This window comes from Moschus berezovskii, chromosome 15 (assembly GCF_049115385.1).
Source record: "Moschus berezovskii isolate FMDL1 chromosome 15, NW_MosBer_1.0, whole genome shotgun sequence".
NCBI lineage: Eukaryota > Metazoa > Chordata > Mammalia > Artiodactyla > Moschidae > Moschus > Moschus berezovskii.
The window spans coordinates 81,445,245-81,462,873 of NC_142474.1; the positions used below are offsets into that span (position 1 = coordinate 81,445,245).

The 17,629-nt window shown below is 42.0% G+C and overlaps 1 pseudogene; it reads left to right on the forward strand.

Moving 5' to 3' along the window:
- The first annotated feature begins 17,158 nt into the window (after window positions 1-17,158).
- On the forward strand, window positions 17,159-17,420 carry LOC148775495 (cytochrome c oxidase subunit 7A2, mitochondrial pseudogene; annotated as a pseudogene).
- The last annotated feature ends 209 nt before the right edge of the window (window positions 17,421-17,629 follow it).

Here is a 17,629-nt window from a genome sequence, read left to right on the forward strand (position 1 = left end):
TTTAAATATTCTTGAATTCATAAATTCATAACCTTTTTTATCCATGTGTGTTTTCTTAGTGAACGTCTAAGTGTGTCTGTTAGGAGGTTGGCAGGCAGCAGAGTCAGATTCTTGGACCTGACCGCCTGTCCTTAATCTGCTGACCACTGGCTGTGTGACTTTGAGTTAGAGTCTTAACTGCTCTCTGCTTAGAGTCCTGTGATTAGCAAGTGTTACTGTTTGTTGCTCACAGGGTTGTCATGAAGGTTTAGTGAGTTAACATTTATATTATGTAAACTGGGAGTGTGTCCCTTAGAATCGTTATCAGCACAGAAAGTTAAGAAAAAGAATTCAGGGTCGATGCATGTTATAGGATGCTCGGGGCTGGCGTGTGGGGATGACCCAGAGGGAGGATAAAGGGAGGAGGGAGGTGGGAGGGGGGTTCAGGAGGGGGGACTTATATAAACCCGGGGCGAACTCATGTCAATATATGGTAAAACCAACCAATATAATATTGTAAAATAATTTGCCTCCAATAAAAAATAAATTAATTACTTAAAAAAAGAAAGAAAGAAAATGTTAAAAATGCAAATCCCCTTTTGCAAAGTCTCCTTTTTTAATGTCACGAAGAGATTCTCCTCTGAACAAAGCTAGAAGCTGTCACCCAGCGTAGATGACTTTCAACCTGGCAGCTTTCTTAAAGCTGGCAAGAGCAAGTCACTTCATCATCATCAAAGATAGTTCATGGTGCATCTCCTGGGTGACCGGCTCTAAGTTACTGAGTCACAGAGCAGAGATTCCCCCACACCCCTCACACCCTGTCGTCTTGGTTGACGAACTCAGTGAGCATGGACGGACGGTGTTTCTCTCTCCAAACCCTCCACCTATCAAGTCACTGCACCCCAGCAGCTGACCATGTTGCAAACAGAGACCAGCTCCCTTTGATGCCCAGGGCCAGACGAGGTCCATATGAGGCTCTCAAACAAAGCTTTTGCTTTGTTTCTAAACAACTTAAGAAGAATTAAAGGAAAAGAAGTGCTCTATTTACTCAAGCTCCTTTTCCGGCTCAAACAGAAAGAAAAACCCAAGACCCAGGGAGGGACCCAGTGAGACAGAGAGAGTCATCCTTTGAGAAAGAGACAGGGAGCACAGGATAAGGAATTGGCTGCGGAGCTTAGATTACTGCCTAAAAGATGGTGGCGTGGGGGTGGATGCGTGATCTTTATCTAATCAGACAGTCTACCCAGGAAGTCCCTGAGATCAAAGCCGAGCACTTTTTATTTAGCCCTGTGTCAACTTTAAAACAGTTCTGGCAAAGCCACAGATCTGGACAAGCTCACACCTCTCCCCGCCCCCACCGCCCTGACCTGTCTCCGCATCTGAACTCTCTTAACATTCCATTCGGAATAAAACCCTGGGATGAAAAGAGTCCCTGGGATTACCATAGGAAGACACAACATTTGACAATGTCGGGGTAGAAAATGCCACAGTCCTTCCTGGCTCCACGGAACAACTAGGTATGCACGCTAGGGGAAGGCGGCCCCATTTCGTTTCTCTGCCTAGATTTCCTGCCACCCAACATTCCCCAGCCATCAAAGGAGCCCCAAAAGGTTCCCAGCCACTGGTCCCAAGCATTCTCCCCAAGCTGCCAGGCATCGTGTCAGGACACCTCTGGCGAGACGCAGGCACTAACGGGGGAGCAACCAGACTGCCACACACAGCTAAGGTCCCCAGATCTTCCTTGGTCCAGAGGATGAGAAGGTGCACAGGGCCAGGGGGAGGTGTATTGTTAGGAGCCCTAACATCTGAGTAGCCAGGATGGGCCTGAGATCTTGCTTATGCCTAAGTCTCGATTTCCTGGAGACAGGGTAGAGGCTAAGTTCACAGAAACTCATCCCTAAGAAAATCCCGCTAGCGCCAAAAATAAGAAACTCTTCCCTAGAAAAGTCCAGCCGGCGCCAAAAATCAGGCCAATCAGAGGAAAAAGGGAAATCCCCCAGAAAAACCCTGCGCATGCATGAACTGGCCAATGAGCTTCTGCCAGCTTGATCTTTTGAACAAAAATAGGTGCTTATGTAATCTGAGACCATAAAAACCGCTGTGACCTGGGCTCGGGGCTCTTGTCCGCACTCCACTGCACTGGAGGAGGCATGAGCCCTAGCTCGAGCTAGAAATAAACCCCATTCTTGCTTTTGCATTGCTGCGAGTGTCTTATTCTACCTTTATGGGGGGACCGGACTCAGGGCATAACAGTATACACATAAAGCAGGAAACACAGACTTGCCTGCTCTCAAGATAGATGCTAAGGAGGCTGGTTCAAAGGGAGGGGGCACATCTCTCAGAAATGTAGGGGCTCCAGGGCAATGGGACAGGAAATTGGAACCACACTATGAAGGTAGAGAGAGATTCTCAGAGAAAGGATGGAAGCCAGGTCCCCTCCAGTGCGTTACGACAGAGAAAGCACATCACCTCTCAGAGGCAGCCGATAATCATTGCACCCTTTTCTTCCAAAACAGAGGTGGCGCCCTCCATTCATTACTAGTCATAAGAAGTGAAGCCCTCTCAGTCATTTACTTCATTAGGCATATATAAAACATCTTATCCAGGCTTCCCTGGTGGCTCAGTGGTGAAGAATCCCCTCACCAATGCAGGAGACATGGGTTCGATCCCTGGTCAGGAAGATCCCACGTGCTTCGGAGCAACTAAGCCTGTGCCCTGCAGCAAGGGAGGCTGCCACAGTGAGAAGCCCAGGCGAAGCCCACCACGACTAGAAAATTGTCTCCCCTCACCACAACAAGAGAAAAACCCTCACAGCACAACTGAAAATGAATAACATTTTTAAAATATATATTCTATTTCATCTGTATGTCTACTTTCTGATCATAATTTTCATGTGATGAACTGCCCTCATCATTTTGGGTCTCATTGTTCTTATACGTGTCATGGACTGCTCCTAACGTTATTATTATTTTTTTCTAATGTTGATTATTAAAACAAAGCATTTAAGAAGAGGGTGTAACACTCATCTTGAAAGAAAACCTTGTTTTTCAACCCCAATAGCCTAAAATGGAGGCTTCCTCATGGAAGAATGGAAAATCTTTCTTCTGTCCCCACATCCAGACAAAATTTATTTTTTAAATAGCCAAACTGATGAGAAACACAGTATTTCTTGCGAGCCTTTCTGTGTTGCTATGCGATCAGCTCTTCACTCTTAGGATAAATTTTTCTCCAAGAAATGTTTTCTGTTCCTCCTTATGAGGACAACAGCTTGCATTAAAGAATGATCGTTTTAAGCCAAGAAACACATGAAGTAATTGATTGATGTTCTGTAGGAAAACAGTGCAACTTCAGGCACCATCTATGGGGTCTTGTTGTAAAATCACCTTCAACAACACGTATTAGTGCTCGCCTACCATTTACAAAGCATGTCCCTGTGGGCTGTCTGATTTTCCTGGCCCCAGCTCACAGGTAAGGAAATGAAAGGTGAGAGCAATTAAGTGACTGGATTAAAAATACACAGGACACTGTAGGGATCAATTGTCTCGCTCCCTGTAAGAGATAAGTAAATATGAGGTGTGTTTTTAAAATATGCCTTCAGGACTTATGAAGCCTTAAAACGATGGGCTGAACTCAAAGGAGTGGAAAGAGGGTCTTGTCTATTTTCAGCAGAAGCACTGAATTTAGACTTACATCCTTCGGTCTCTCTGAAGACTGGTGGGTTTTAATCATGACTGGATGAGAGACTTTTGGACAAAAGTAAACTAAGTTTCAGTGGGCTTTATCCCCTAATCATGATCTTCTATTTCAAACCTTTGGAAATGTGAGCTGCCACAAGTAGAAAGGGCTGAACGACAGAGGTCAAACAAATACCTACAAGAGGTCTTTCCAAGGACAGACTTAAGGGCACAGCGGGGGAAGGAGAGGGTGGGACAAACTTTGAGAGCAGCATTGAATCATATGCATTACCACATCCAGAGGGAATCTGCTGACACTGGGAGCTCATACCTGGTGATCTGTGATAGCCCAGAGGGGTGGGCTGGGCTGGGAGGTGGGAGGGAGGGGAAATATGTAACTTTATGGCTGATTCATGCTGATGAATGACAGAAACCAGCACAGGATTATAAAGCAATTATCCTCCAATTAAAAATAAATACTTATTTAAAACGATGCCTTTCCATTTTCTTCAGTTTTCCAGGCACTGATCTCTTCACAGGTCAGGTGCCAAATCAGGTCGCAAAAATGACTTCCAACACTTCTGCAGAAAACACCTGCTAAACATATATTACACATATATTAGAAAATAGATAAGTTTAAAGTCAGAAGCATCCTTAGAAATCATCTAGTTTAAATTTCCTGTTTTCCAGCTGAGAAAACTAAAGCCTAAGAGAGGCAGAGTCCTACTCATGGAGCTGAAGAAAACACAAGGGCTCCTAGCTTTGATGATCACATTTAAAACCACTGATGAGAAGATACTTTGTTTCTTTTCTGCTGCTGCTTCTCTTGGTGGTCAGCTACTTCTTTCTTGCTATTCCAAAGAAACAAATCAAAAATATTTCTCTTTGTTTTTATAGGAAGGTCCCAGCCAAAGAGCGGCCAGGCAAGGAACAAAGAAACACTGCACCTCAGTGACCACCAGGGGGTGCCCAGAGGACAGCCCGACCACTCCAGGGTGACCCCAGAGAGTCTCCCTTCTCATGGGAAACACATGTGATACCGCAACTGAGACTATTATCTTTTGTTCTTAGCAGGGGTTAGAGGTCTCAGGTCCTTTCTGAAAAGCAAGGTTCACATCTGTCCTGAGAAAGCAAATCTGCAACATGTGTAAACCTCCTGCTTGAGGTTTAGAACTCTTGTCTGCTTGCTTGTTCTTCTGATATCTGTCTCCATAAATAAAATAGAGAGAACCCTGTCACTTTGATTCCCGAACAAGGTAGAAGAGAGCTGAGATTAGACGCCAAAAGAGGATTCACAGATCTGCTGTGGGAAAAGGGATGGGGGCAGTGGGTTAGAATGTAACTCACTCCCCTCCTCAAGCTGCTTCTTGAAACAGTCAACTGGTTGTTCCCGGGGACATGACCACGGACAAAACCCCTCTGCCATCAGAGGACAAAACTCCCTCTAGGAGAAGCCAGATCTAAAATAATCAACTCTTCAGTGAATCCCACTTGCATCAAAGCACTGACTTGTGGTTCAGTTCAGTTCAGTCGCTCAGTTGTGTCCGATTCTTTGCGACCCCATGAATCACAACGTATTCATAATTCATTTGATAAACTGGGTATTTGGGCATGACTGTTCCTCTACATGCCATGGGCTGCTTGTAGAACTGCTTATTAAAATAATTTTTTTAAGAGTATTTAACACTCATCTTGAAAGAAAACCTTGTTCTTCAATCCTAGCATTTTGAAATAGAAGCTTCTTTATGAATTAAAAAAGAAAAACAAAATAATTTCATCAACACCACAAAAACTCTCTTTCCACTTGCTGTGGTCACTTCCTCCACCCCAACCCTACTGGTCTCTGGAAATCGCTGATCACTATGGGTTTGTCTGTATGAAATGTCTTGTAAATAAAAACAAACAGCATGTTACCTTTTGCACCTGGCTTATTTCACTGGGCATAATGCCTTTGGGATTCATCCAAGTTGTTTTGTGGGTGTGTGCGTGTGAGAGAGCTTGATTATTTCATTCTTTTATATTGCTGAGTAGTATTCCATTGTCTTAATATACCACAATTTATCCATCATCCATTAAAAGACATATTCATTTGGGTCAGTTATGAAAAGAGATGTTATAAGTGTGTACAGGTTTTTTTAGACACATAGGATTTGATTTCTCTAGGGTGAATATCTAAGAGTAGTTTGGCTGGGTCATATGGTAAGTCTATAATTTGACTTTTTAAGAAACTAATGAATGATTTTACATATTGGTTGCACCATTTTGCAAGCTCAGTTCAGTTCAGTTCAGTTCAGTCGCTCAGTCGTGTCCGACTCTCCGCGACCCCATGAATCACAGCACGCCAGGCCTCCCTGTCCATCACCAACTCCCAGAGTACACTCAAACTCATGTCCACAGAGTCGGTGATGCCATCCAGCCATCTCATTCTCCGTCGTCCCCTTCTCCTCCCGCCCCCAACCTTTCCCAGCATCCGAGTCTTTTACCAGTATGCAAATACTGAATATATGAGCATTCCACTTGCCATCCATCCTCATCAACACTTGGTATTGTCAGATTTTTATTTTAGCCATTTTAAGAGGTAAATAGTACCTTATTATGTTCTTAGTTTGAAATTCCTTTATAGTCAGTGATGTTGATCATCTATCCATGTGCTTGTTTGCCTCCCAGATATCTTTTTTAATTGAATATCTTTTCAAGCCTTTTGCCCATTTAAATTTGGCTGTTTATTTTGTTAGTGTTGAATTTTGAGAGTTCTTAATAGACTCTAGCTACAAGTTATTTGTCAGATGTGTGATTTTCATAAATTTTCTCACAGAATGCAGTTTTTCTTGCCATTTTCTTGAGTGTATTTTGCATAGCAAAAATTAGTGATTTTGATGAATTCTAATTTAAATTACTTTATCTATTAGGATTTTGTGGGTTTTGGGGAGTATGGTCCTCAGCAGTTAAAGCATGGAGTCCTAACCACTGACCACCAGGGAATTCCCTGTTTATTGGCATTTTGGTTTTAGGTCTAAGATATCTTTGTCAAATCCCAGGTCAGGAAGATTTTCTCTTTTGTTTTTCTTAAAAATTTTTATATGGTTTTAAATTTTATATTTAGATCCATGTGACTCATTTTGAGTTGATTTTTTATATAAAGTATAAGGTTTAGGTCAAAGTTTACTTTTTTTGCTTAGTATGTCATTTATTGGAAAAACTCTAATTATATTTGCACCTTTGTCAAAAATCAGTTGATTTTACTCATTTAGGTCTTTTTCCAGATATTTCATTCTACTTTGTTTCTCAATAAACCTATCCTTTCCCCAGTAAAGTGGGGCTTCCCTAGTAGCTCAGTCAGTAAAGAATCTTCCTCCAGTACAGGAGACCCACGTTTGATTCCTGGGTTGGGAAGATCTGCTGGAGAAGGGATAGGCTACCCACTCCAGTATTCTTGGGCTTCCCTTGTGGCTCAGCTGGTAAAGAATCTGCAGATGTTCCATTCTGTTTTGTTTCTCAGTAAGCATATCCTTTCTCCAATACTGTCTTGATTATTGTAGCTTTAAGGTAAGTCATTAAATCAGGTTGGGTTCACTAACTTTATTCTTTTTACAGAATTTTTTTTTTTTGGCTATTCTAATTCCTTTAGCTTTCTATATAAATTATAGAATCAGCTTGTCCTTATCTATAAAAAAAATTCTGACAGCATTTTTTTTTAATTGCAATAAATTTATAGGTCAGTTTGGGTACAGGTGATATTTTACTATATTTAATCTTGCAATCCACGAACATGGTATGTCTCTCCATTGATTTAGGACATGTTTGATCTCTTTCATAATATTTTAAGGTCTTCATCATATAGATTTTGCACATTTTTTTAGATTTAGAAATTATTTCCTTTTTCTGATCTATTGTCAGTCATTGTTATGGGCTTAATTTTGTTTCCCCAACATCCATATGTTTAAGTTCTAACTCACAGTATCTCTGAATGTGACTATACTCAGAGACAGTCTTCAGTTCAGTTTAGTTGCTCAGTCATGTCCAACTCTTTGCAACCCCATGCACTGCAGCACTTCAGGCTTCCCTGTCCACCACCAACTCCCGGAGCTTGCTCAAATTCACATCCATTGAGTCAGTGATGCCATCCAGCCATCTCATCCTCTGTCATCCCCTTCTCCTCCTGCCTTCAATCTTTCCCAACCCATCCCAATCAGAGTCTTTTCTAAGGAGTCAGTTCTTTGCATCAGGTGGCCAAAGTATTGGAGCTTTATCTTCAGCATCAGTCCTTCCAATGAATATCCAGGGCTGATTTCCTTTAGGATTGACTGGTTTGATCTCCTTGCAGTCCAAGGGACTCTCAAGAATCTTTTCCAGAAACACAGTTCAAAAACATCAGTTTTTTGGCACTCAGCTTTCTTTATAGTCTAATTTTCACATCCATACATGACTACTGGAAAAACGATAGCTTTGACTAGACGGACCTTTGTCAGCAAAGTAATGTCTCTGCTTTTTAATATGCTGTCTGGGTTGGTCATAACTTTTCTTTCAAGGCACAAGCATCTTTTAATTTCATGGCTGCAGCATGATAGCAGTGATTTTGGAGCCCAAGAAAATGAAGTCTGACATTGTCTCCATCGTTTTCTCATCAATTTGCCATGAAGTGATGGGATTGGATGTCATGATCTTCATTTTTTGAATGTTGAGTCTTAAGTCAGCTTTTTCACTCTCCTCTTTCACCTTTGCCAAAAGGCTCTTTAATTTCTCTTTGCTTTCTGCCACAGAGTCTTTAAAAAGGAAAATAAGTTAAAATGAGGTCTTTAGGGTGGGACCTACTCCAGTAGGACTGGAGATTGGGACACAAAAACACACAGAGAACATCATGGGAAGACACAGGAAGACAACTATCTACAAGCCACAGTGAAAGACCTCAGAAGAAACTAACGCCCTCAAAACGTTGATCTCAGCCTCCATAATTGTAAGAAAACAGACTTCTGTTGTTTAAGCCATCCGGTCTGTGATATTTTGTATAGCAACTGTGGCAAACTAATTCAACACTTTTTCTTAGTGATACCTTGAAATGTTCTTTCTACATAGACTATCATGTCATCTCAGATAGGGACAATTTTATCTTTTCTTTTCCAATCTGAATGGCCCTTATTTCTCACTCTTAGTATTGCAATGGCCAGGACTTCCAGGATGATGTAGAAGAGGAATAACATGATTAGATATCCTTGCCTTCCCAATCTCATAGGAGAAAATGTTGTCTTTATCCATTAAATAGGATATTAGCTATAGGATTTTTATAAATTATAATTCTCAAGTTGGAGATGTTGGTTTTATTCCTTGTTAAGAATGTTTATCATGAATGAATATTAAATTTTGTCAGATGTTTTTTCTAAACTATTGACATGATTATGTGGCTTTTCTTCCTATAACTATTTAAACTCTAGATGATGTTGATTAATTTTTAAATACTGAATCGACCTTGCACTTGCTAGATAAGCCTCAATTGGCTTTATGTATGGTTATATCTGATTTTTCGAATATTTTTGTAGATTTTTTAAAGGTATTTTGGTAGGTTTTTGCATCTGTATTCATGAGGGATATTGGTCTGAAGTTTTCATTTCTTATAATGCCTTTGATTTTGGTATCAAAACAGTAATGATCTCATGAAATGAAGTTAGAAGTGTCACCTTGGGCTTTCTTGGCTCAGTGGTGGAGAATCTGCCTGTCAATTCAGGAGACACAGGTTCCACCCCTGGGTCTGGAAGATCCCATATGCCATGGAGCAACTAAGCCTGGGTGCCACAGCTACTGAGCCTGTGCTCTGCGGCCTGGGAGCTGCACCTACTGAGCCTGTGCTCTGGAGCCTGGGAGCTGCACCTAAAGAGCCTGTGCTCTGGAGCCTGGGAGCTGCACCTAAAGAGCCTGTGCTCTGGAGCCTGGGAGCTGCACCTAAAGAGCCTGTGCTCTGGAGCCTGGGAGCTGCACCTAAAGAGCCCAGGTGCTACAGCTCCTGAAGCCTGCGCACCCTAGAGCCCATGATCCAGGACGGGAGAAGCCACGGCAGTGAGAAGCCCACACACCGCACCTACAGGGAAGCTGAGCAGCAGCAAAGACACCGCACAGCCAAAAACAAATAAACAAACTCATTGTGCCATTTTTATCAAAAAGAAGCAGTGTTACCTCTCCCTTATTTTTTTCTGGAGGATATTTCATATAATTAGTGAAAGTCACTCAGTCATGTCCACCTCTTTGTGACCCCATGGACTGTAGCCTACCAGGCTCCTCTGTCCTTGAAATTCTCCAGGCCAGAATACTGGAGTGGGTAAGCCAGTCCCTCTTCCACGGGGTCTTCCCAACCTAGGGATAGAACCCAGGTCTCCTCCCTTGCAGGTGGATTCTTCAGCCTCTGAGCCACCAGCAAAGAAAGAGTAGACTATGCCAGCAAAAAAAAAAAAAAAAAAACTCACTCAGGCCTGGAATTTTCTTTAGTGGAAGCTTTTAAACTATGGATTCAATTGATTTACTACTTATAGGACTATTCAGTTATCTTTTTTAAACTGGGCGAGTTTGGTAGTTTATAGATTTTGAGACATGTCTTCCTTTCATCTACATTGTAGGATTTAAATGCATTGACTTGCTGATACTATTCCCTTATTATCTTTTTCATGATTGTGGGGGTCCATATTAACATCCTCTCTTGTAGTCCTGACACTGGTAATTTTTGTTTTCTCCCTTTTTTTCTTTTATCAATCTTGCTAGAGTTGATTTATTTTATTGAACTTTTTAAAGAACCAGCTTTTGGTTTAAAGAATTTTCTCTTTTGCTTTTCTTATTCAATGTCATTGAGTTCTGCTCAGATCTATAGGATTTCCTTGCTTCCGTTGCTTTGACTTTGTTTTTCTTGCCCTCGTTTCTAGTTTCTTGAAGTTGGTCTTTCCTGGTGGTTCAGTGTTAAAGAATATACCTGCAATGCAGGAGACTCAGGTTCAATCCCTAGATGGGGAAGATCCCCTGGAGGAGGAAATGGCAACCCACTCCAGTATTCTTGCCTGGAGCATCCCATGGACAGAGGAGCCTGGCGGGCATGGGGTCACAAAAGAATCAGGCACCGCTTAGCGACAACACCAAACTTCAAGTTGGATTGACTTGAGATCTTCCTTATTTCCTGGCATAAGCATTTAATGCTTTAAACTCCCATCTGAGATCTGCCTTATCTGTATTCCATGACTTCGACGTGTTGTGCTTTCATTTGTGTTGTTCACACATCTTCTAATTCTCTATGTTTGTCTCTTCTCCTTATTCTACTTCCTGATTTTCTACTTTCCTTCCTGCTTTTGGTTGAATAGTTTTAGTGTTCCAAGACATTTTCCCACACCTCAGATAGACAGTTCCCACAAGTCAATGTCCGCCTGACCCAAGGCATAGCCCAAAATGATAAGATTATTGAGGAGTTCCATGCTTCACGAAAAGCCACCATGCTCACATTTTAAAGCACATACTCCCATGGAACAGGAGTGATGATTTACATTATCCAAAGATTTAAAGAGTCCAGGGTGGACTCTCCAGTCCCCCTGTTCTGATAAAACTGCCTCCATTTTCTGTTAGAGAATCACCTCTGCTCCACTACATAGTTCATGGAATTTGGGTTACATGAACTTGAACTTTTTAAGTTTTGCTTAAACCAGTTTGAGGTGAAGTTTTCTTTTTTTTGTCATTTGCTAAGAGACAGTCCTGACGATGAATACAAATTCCTGCGTGCGGGAAGCTCCATCGTGCTTTTAGTTTTCTTTGTTTCTTGTTCTACTTCACTGCTTCCATTCTGTGATGCTGGTCTGTAAATGCCACAGGGACCAGGATGATGACTCTCTCGTCCACCATACAATGGTTTATGAGCAGCGCGTATTTATGGAATAAACGAACGGCCACTGGTCTTCAGCCGGAGTTGGTTGGTATCAGGGTGCAAATGGTTGGTGGACTGACTGAGGGTAACAAGGATGGAACATGTTTCCTAACCACAAGCTGGTCCACAGACACTTCCTCACGTTATGTCCTCTCTTGGACTGTGGCCATAACTGTACATTCATTCACCATGTCCCTAGAGATCACAAAAATGTTATCCCATCATGGACAACTTCAGATAGTATTCTTTGCAGTTTTTGAGATAGAACTTATTTACTTGAGAACTGAATTAGCCTGTGATTTTTGTCTGTCAAAATCCACACTTGCATACAAGGTTGACCATATAATTTGGGGAGTTCAGTACAAAATGAAAATGTAGGGCCCTTGTTCCAAAAGCAGGGAAAGAAAATGCCAATAAAAGTGCTGAGATATAAAGTTCTTCTCTCTCTTCCACAATAATGCTTGACTTGTCATTTTGCTTTTTATTCACTGTTTAATGATATTTGAAGTCAAGAAAAATTAAATCGCGATCGTAAGTCAGTAGCATGAATTTCACCACTCATCTTTGCACACCATCAGTTTTAAGTGTAAATGTAAGAGCATTTAACCTGTGTAAGGAATCACCAGATTACACATTTTGCATTTCACAGCTGGTACATGCATATACATTTCATTCTTATCAAAGCATTGGAGATGCTGCAAAAACTAACCCAAACATTTTAATTTCACTTCTTCATACACTCATGTTCTAACAGTCTCCACTTAAGACTCACTGATGAGTTAGAAAGGATGAGAGGAAAAGGAGCAATAATACATTGTCCAATATTTTCCCTCCCTTTCATGTCATTTTCCACACACGTAGTTGGCTAACATAGATTTCTTGATTATGCATGTTTCTTACAAAGTCATTTCCTCCTTCCTGCATTCTAAGCAGCTTCTGGTTTCAACAGCAAGCATGGCTTCCCAGGATATCAGTGCTCTGACTTGCTTTGTATGCCCTAGACATGCATACAGGCATCCAGTCTTGCTGAACTCCCATGCAGCACAGGCACACCTGAATTCTGTGCTCACAGGCCATCACGAATGTTCTATGAGAATGAACAGCAGACCCACAAGCTGAACACACTTCTTCTGCTCACGCGCATGTTCCATTGCCCTCCCAGACTTCACTTACACAAGTTAAAAGATAAAATCATTAAGATTGCCCAAGATAGCAGTGGCAGAGCACTCAACCAAGTGTGGGACCCTTGGGAGCACAGATCAGTGCAGCTGCCTGAGTCACACACTCACGAAGCTGGCCTGGCCTCTATGTTGTCGAAATCGGCAATAGGGTGAGTCTCCATTTTATACTCGTTTTATTGCTTTCCCCACACTTGACCTCCTGGGAAATCTGCAGAATCCAGTGTGACATTTTGAGATCATTAACCATTTGACAGGGGAGGAGAAAGAAATTTAAAGCAAATGTGTCAGGAGTTACACCTAATCAAAGATCAATCCAAAGGCAAGATAAAAGCACTTTGGAAAATACAACATGAGTACATAGCAAGATAGGGTTTGATCCCAAACATTTTGGAAATAGGTCGGTTATGTCAAGGAACACATAGCCACTCTCTAAAACATCCTGAAACAAAAATATTCACATTTTTTTCCACCTGTCACAATCCCTTTACCCTGTCTCCTTTCAAAAAGACAGAGCTGATGTTCCATATGTAAGCTATAATGTTCAAACAGCTTAGTGATATAACTGGATTGTAGTCCATGTGAAAAATAGTACCTCATTGTTCTATCAACAAGAAATGAATCTTATGATAAATTAAAGGTAATATACCTTTTATGCATTATAAAAATATGCTTTTGTTTCATTTTTATTTTTGAAATCTTTTAAGAATGCATCACACATTTACCTTCTTAAAAAGAGTATTCAGATTCCTATTTGACCTTTTCTTGAGGACTAAGGATTATTATGTCAAACATCAGTTATCATACTTTCGATTGGATTCAACAAACATTTACTCAGGAGCATTTATAGGCAAGGCACTGTGCCAAGACATTTAATGGCTGTCTCAGTCAATCTGGGATGCTCTAACAAATGCACCACAGGCTGGGTGACTTATAAATGACAGAAATTTATTCTCACGATTCTGGAGTCTTGAAGTGTGAGGATACCAGCAAGTTTTGGTGAGGTTTTTGGTGAGAGCCTTCTTCCTGGTTTGCAGTCAGCCAACTTCTCCTTGTATCTTCACATGGTAGAAAGAGGGCTAGCTGGCTCTGGCCTTTTCTTATAGGACACTAACCTCATGGATGAGGGCTCTACCCTCATGACCTCACTACTTCCCAAAGGCCTCACTTCTGAATATCATCACATTGGGATTAGAGTTTCAACCTGTGGGATTTGTGGGGATACCGTCAGTTCATTGTAATGGCCCCGCTATTTGGTTTTTATGATTCAACTGGAGAGATAAGGCAGACGTGTAAGTTTGAAATTCCTCTCAAAACACAGCAAGTGTTATTACACAAATCTAAACAAGTACCATGGGGACACAGAAGGAGAGGGAGAGAATGTTATAACGGGAACCCAGATGGGCCCTAAAGGATGACTTGTGATGGCAAGAAAGGGTGTGCCATGTAAGAACTTCATGAGTCAGAGATGGAAATTCATGGGTGTGAAACATTGCAGAGTAAAAGTAGTTTATGGAAGTAAAAAGTGAAAGTGTGAAAGTGTTAGTCCCTCAGTCACATCCGACTCTTTGTGACTTCATGGACTGTAGCCCACCAGGCTCCTCTGTCCATGGAATTCTTTAGGCAAGAATACTGGCTGCTGCTGCTGCTAAGTTGCTTCAGTCATGTCCAACTCTGTGCGACCCCATAGACAGCAGCCCACCAGGCTCCCCCGTCCCTGGAATTCTCCAGGCAAGAACACTGGAGTGGGTTGCCATTTCCTTCTCCAATGCATGAAAGTGAAAAGTGAAAGTGAAGTCGCTCAGTCGTGTCCAACTCCTAGTGACCCCATGGACTGCAGCCTACCAGGCTCCTCCACCCATGGGATTTGCCAGGCAAGAGTACTGGAGTGGGATGCCATTTCCTTCTCCAGTGCATGAAAGTGAAAAGTGAAAGTGAAGTCGCTCAGTCGTGTCCGACTCCTAGTGACCCCATGGACTGCAGCCTACCAGGCTCCTCCACCCATGGGATTTGCCAGGCAAGAGTACTGGAGTGGGGTGCCATTTCCTTCTCCAGTGCATGAAAGTGAAAAGTGAAAGTGAAGTGGGTTGTTATTTCTCCTCCAGGGAATCTTCCCTACCAAGGGATAGAACCTGGGTCTCTCACATTGCAGGCAGGTTCTTTACCATCTGAGTCACCAGGGAAGCCCATTTTGTTGGAACCTCAGGTCATATGTTTGGCAATATATGAAACGGTGAGGGAATATTAAATATTATGTCTACAGATAATGGGGAGCTGAAGATGCTTTTATAATAAGAAGACAGCACCGGTGTTATACTTCAGTGCTGCTATGCCTTTTGAAACTTGTTTGTACTTGTAGGAACTGCTGTAACTGTGTTACTTTAACTTGTTTTATAAGTTTTCTGTCACTTTCTGCCAGCTATATAACTATACTCGAATCTAATTTTCTACTAAAATTCTGTTTCTAGTCGACTAAAAGCTAGGAAACTAAATAGCCAAGATTATTAGAATTGTCTTTAAATAAACACACACAGGCCATGAGAAATTTACTGAAATTTAATATCTCTCTAGATTTTTATTTCACTTAGTAAATAGCAAGGATTCACCTTTTAATGTATAATTTTGATTCCAACAAAGATGAAGATTTCTAAAGGAAACTTTTGATTAAAAATAGTGGAATCAGCCACAGCTATCTTTTCTTTCTACCCAAATCTTACTGAAATAATAGCCAAGGAATTTTTAAAAATAAATTAATCAACAAGGTCAAAGAGAAGGGGAGACGATTTGTTATAAACGCTTTCAACAAGTTTTCAGAAGGTGAGAAATGGATGGAGAAACAGTAATTACCTTGGCAGAAGGCAGAAAGGAGAGAGCCAAGTGGGGACAGAGCTGCTTCACCCTGAAGGAACTCTGAGTGGCTTGGGGTTTATAATGCAATGAAAATTCCAAAAGGGAGGCAAGAGTAAAGCCCGGTGTGGAAAGGGGCATCTGTTGGAAGTCTGCCTGTAGCATGTTTGAGCCCATGAGGTCTCCTCTCCCACCGTGTGTGGCTATGCAACTACCCTTTCTTTGCCTCAGGGCAGAGAGTTGGAGAGTGTCTTCAGAGGACTTGGACTTGGCAAGCAAGACCTGGGAAATGCAGAGGTGAAGAAAGAGCAAAATAAAAGTCTATGTGTCATACTGTACTCCTTTTACCCGTGCAGGCGCACACACACACACACTGGCAGGAGATCCAGGTTACCCTCTAAAGGGTCCAGAGAAAAGACCTATGGGTGATGACATTTGGGAGCTCTTCAGTGAACCAGCGATTCACGTTCTGATCACCCTATGGCAAAGCTTCCCCATGCAGTCTTAGCACCCCCAATCATCATGCCTCACTTCTGAATACAGACTGAGTGGTTTTTTTCCTTCCTCACACCAAATATGTGGTATCTTTTTCAACACCATTTCTCTAACTCTCCGAAACCAACTAGATGTCCAATGATTCAATTCAATTTTACCATGCACCTGGAGTTAAAGTCTGATCCCCACAAGTTAAAGGGTTCATTTCTACAAGTCTACTCTACTTTAGAGGCCAAGTGTCAGGCCTCTAAAAGTCTACAAGTCTCAGGCCTCCCATATTTCTGACCGACCAGCTATTATATAAATTGAGTGTTCTCATAAACCCCTCCTTGTGTTTGACAAGTTGCTGGGATGACTCACAAAACTCAAGAAAGCACTTTACTTACTATTACTGGTTTACTACAGAGGGTACAAGTCAACACGGCCAGATGGCAGAGATGCCCAGGGTAAGGCATGGGGAGACGTTCGCAGGACTCCCATGCCTTCTGCGGCACACCACCCTCCCTTGGCACCTTCATGGCCTTACCTACCCAGAAGCTTTCTGAATCCTACGGTTTAGGATCTTCATGGGATTTCATTACATAGATGTGATTAAATCATCGAGCACTGGTGACTGAACTGACTCTCAGCTCTTCTCCCTTCCCCAGAGGTCACTCGTTATTCTTGCTGTTCAGTCAGTCAGTCATGTCTGACTCTTTGTGACCCCATGAACTGCAGCACCATCTGTCCATCACCATCTCCCGAAGCTGGCTCAAACTCATGTCCATTGAGTCAGTGATGCCATCCAACCATCTCATCCTCTGCTGTCCCCTTCTCCCCCTGCCCTTAGTCTTTCCCAGCATCAGAGTCATTCCCAATGAGTCAGTTCTTCACATCATGTGGCCAAAGTACTGGGGTTTCAGAGGGTAAAGCTAAGAGTCCCAACCCTATAATCATGACTTGATCTTCTTGGGGATGGACCAGCTGCCATTTTGAAGCTATCTGGGCTATTCTATCTGAAATGGAACAGAATCCGTGTAGTAATAAATTAAATTTTTTAAAATATTATTAACATTCTCATATAGAAATTTTCATGGTTGGTAGGCAAAAATTGAGCCAGGATGCTGCAAAATCTGCTGACTCTTGGTCAGATTTCCCAGAGGACCATAAGTATTGATTCACACAGGCAGTTTGAAAATAAAGTTTCAGAGAAACAAAAGTTGTTTCAGGAGTATAATGGAATTTCAGTGCATGTAAAAGGTGGGAAAGCTGGTGCCCTTGGTATGGAGCCACCTTGATTCTTACAGTTGGTGGAACAGCAGATGCCAACTGTGGTTTATATATCAGCTGGCTGTGGCTTCATTTCCCAAGAAGCAGGATTGACTTCAGTTTATTCTCCCATGAATCAGTCAGTTCAATACCATTTAGCCCTCTGTGGACCAATACTCTGATAAATAACTGAGTTCTTTGAGGATCTATATTTATTTACTTGTACTGCTGCTGCTGCTGCTAAGTCACTTCAGTCGTGTCCAACTCTGTGTGACCCCATAGATGGAAGCCCACCAGGCTTCCCCGTCCCTGGGATTCTCCAG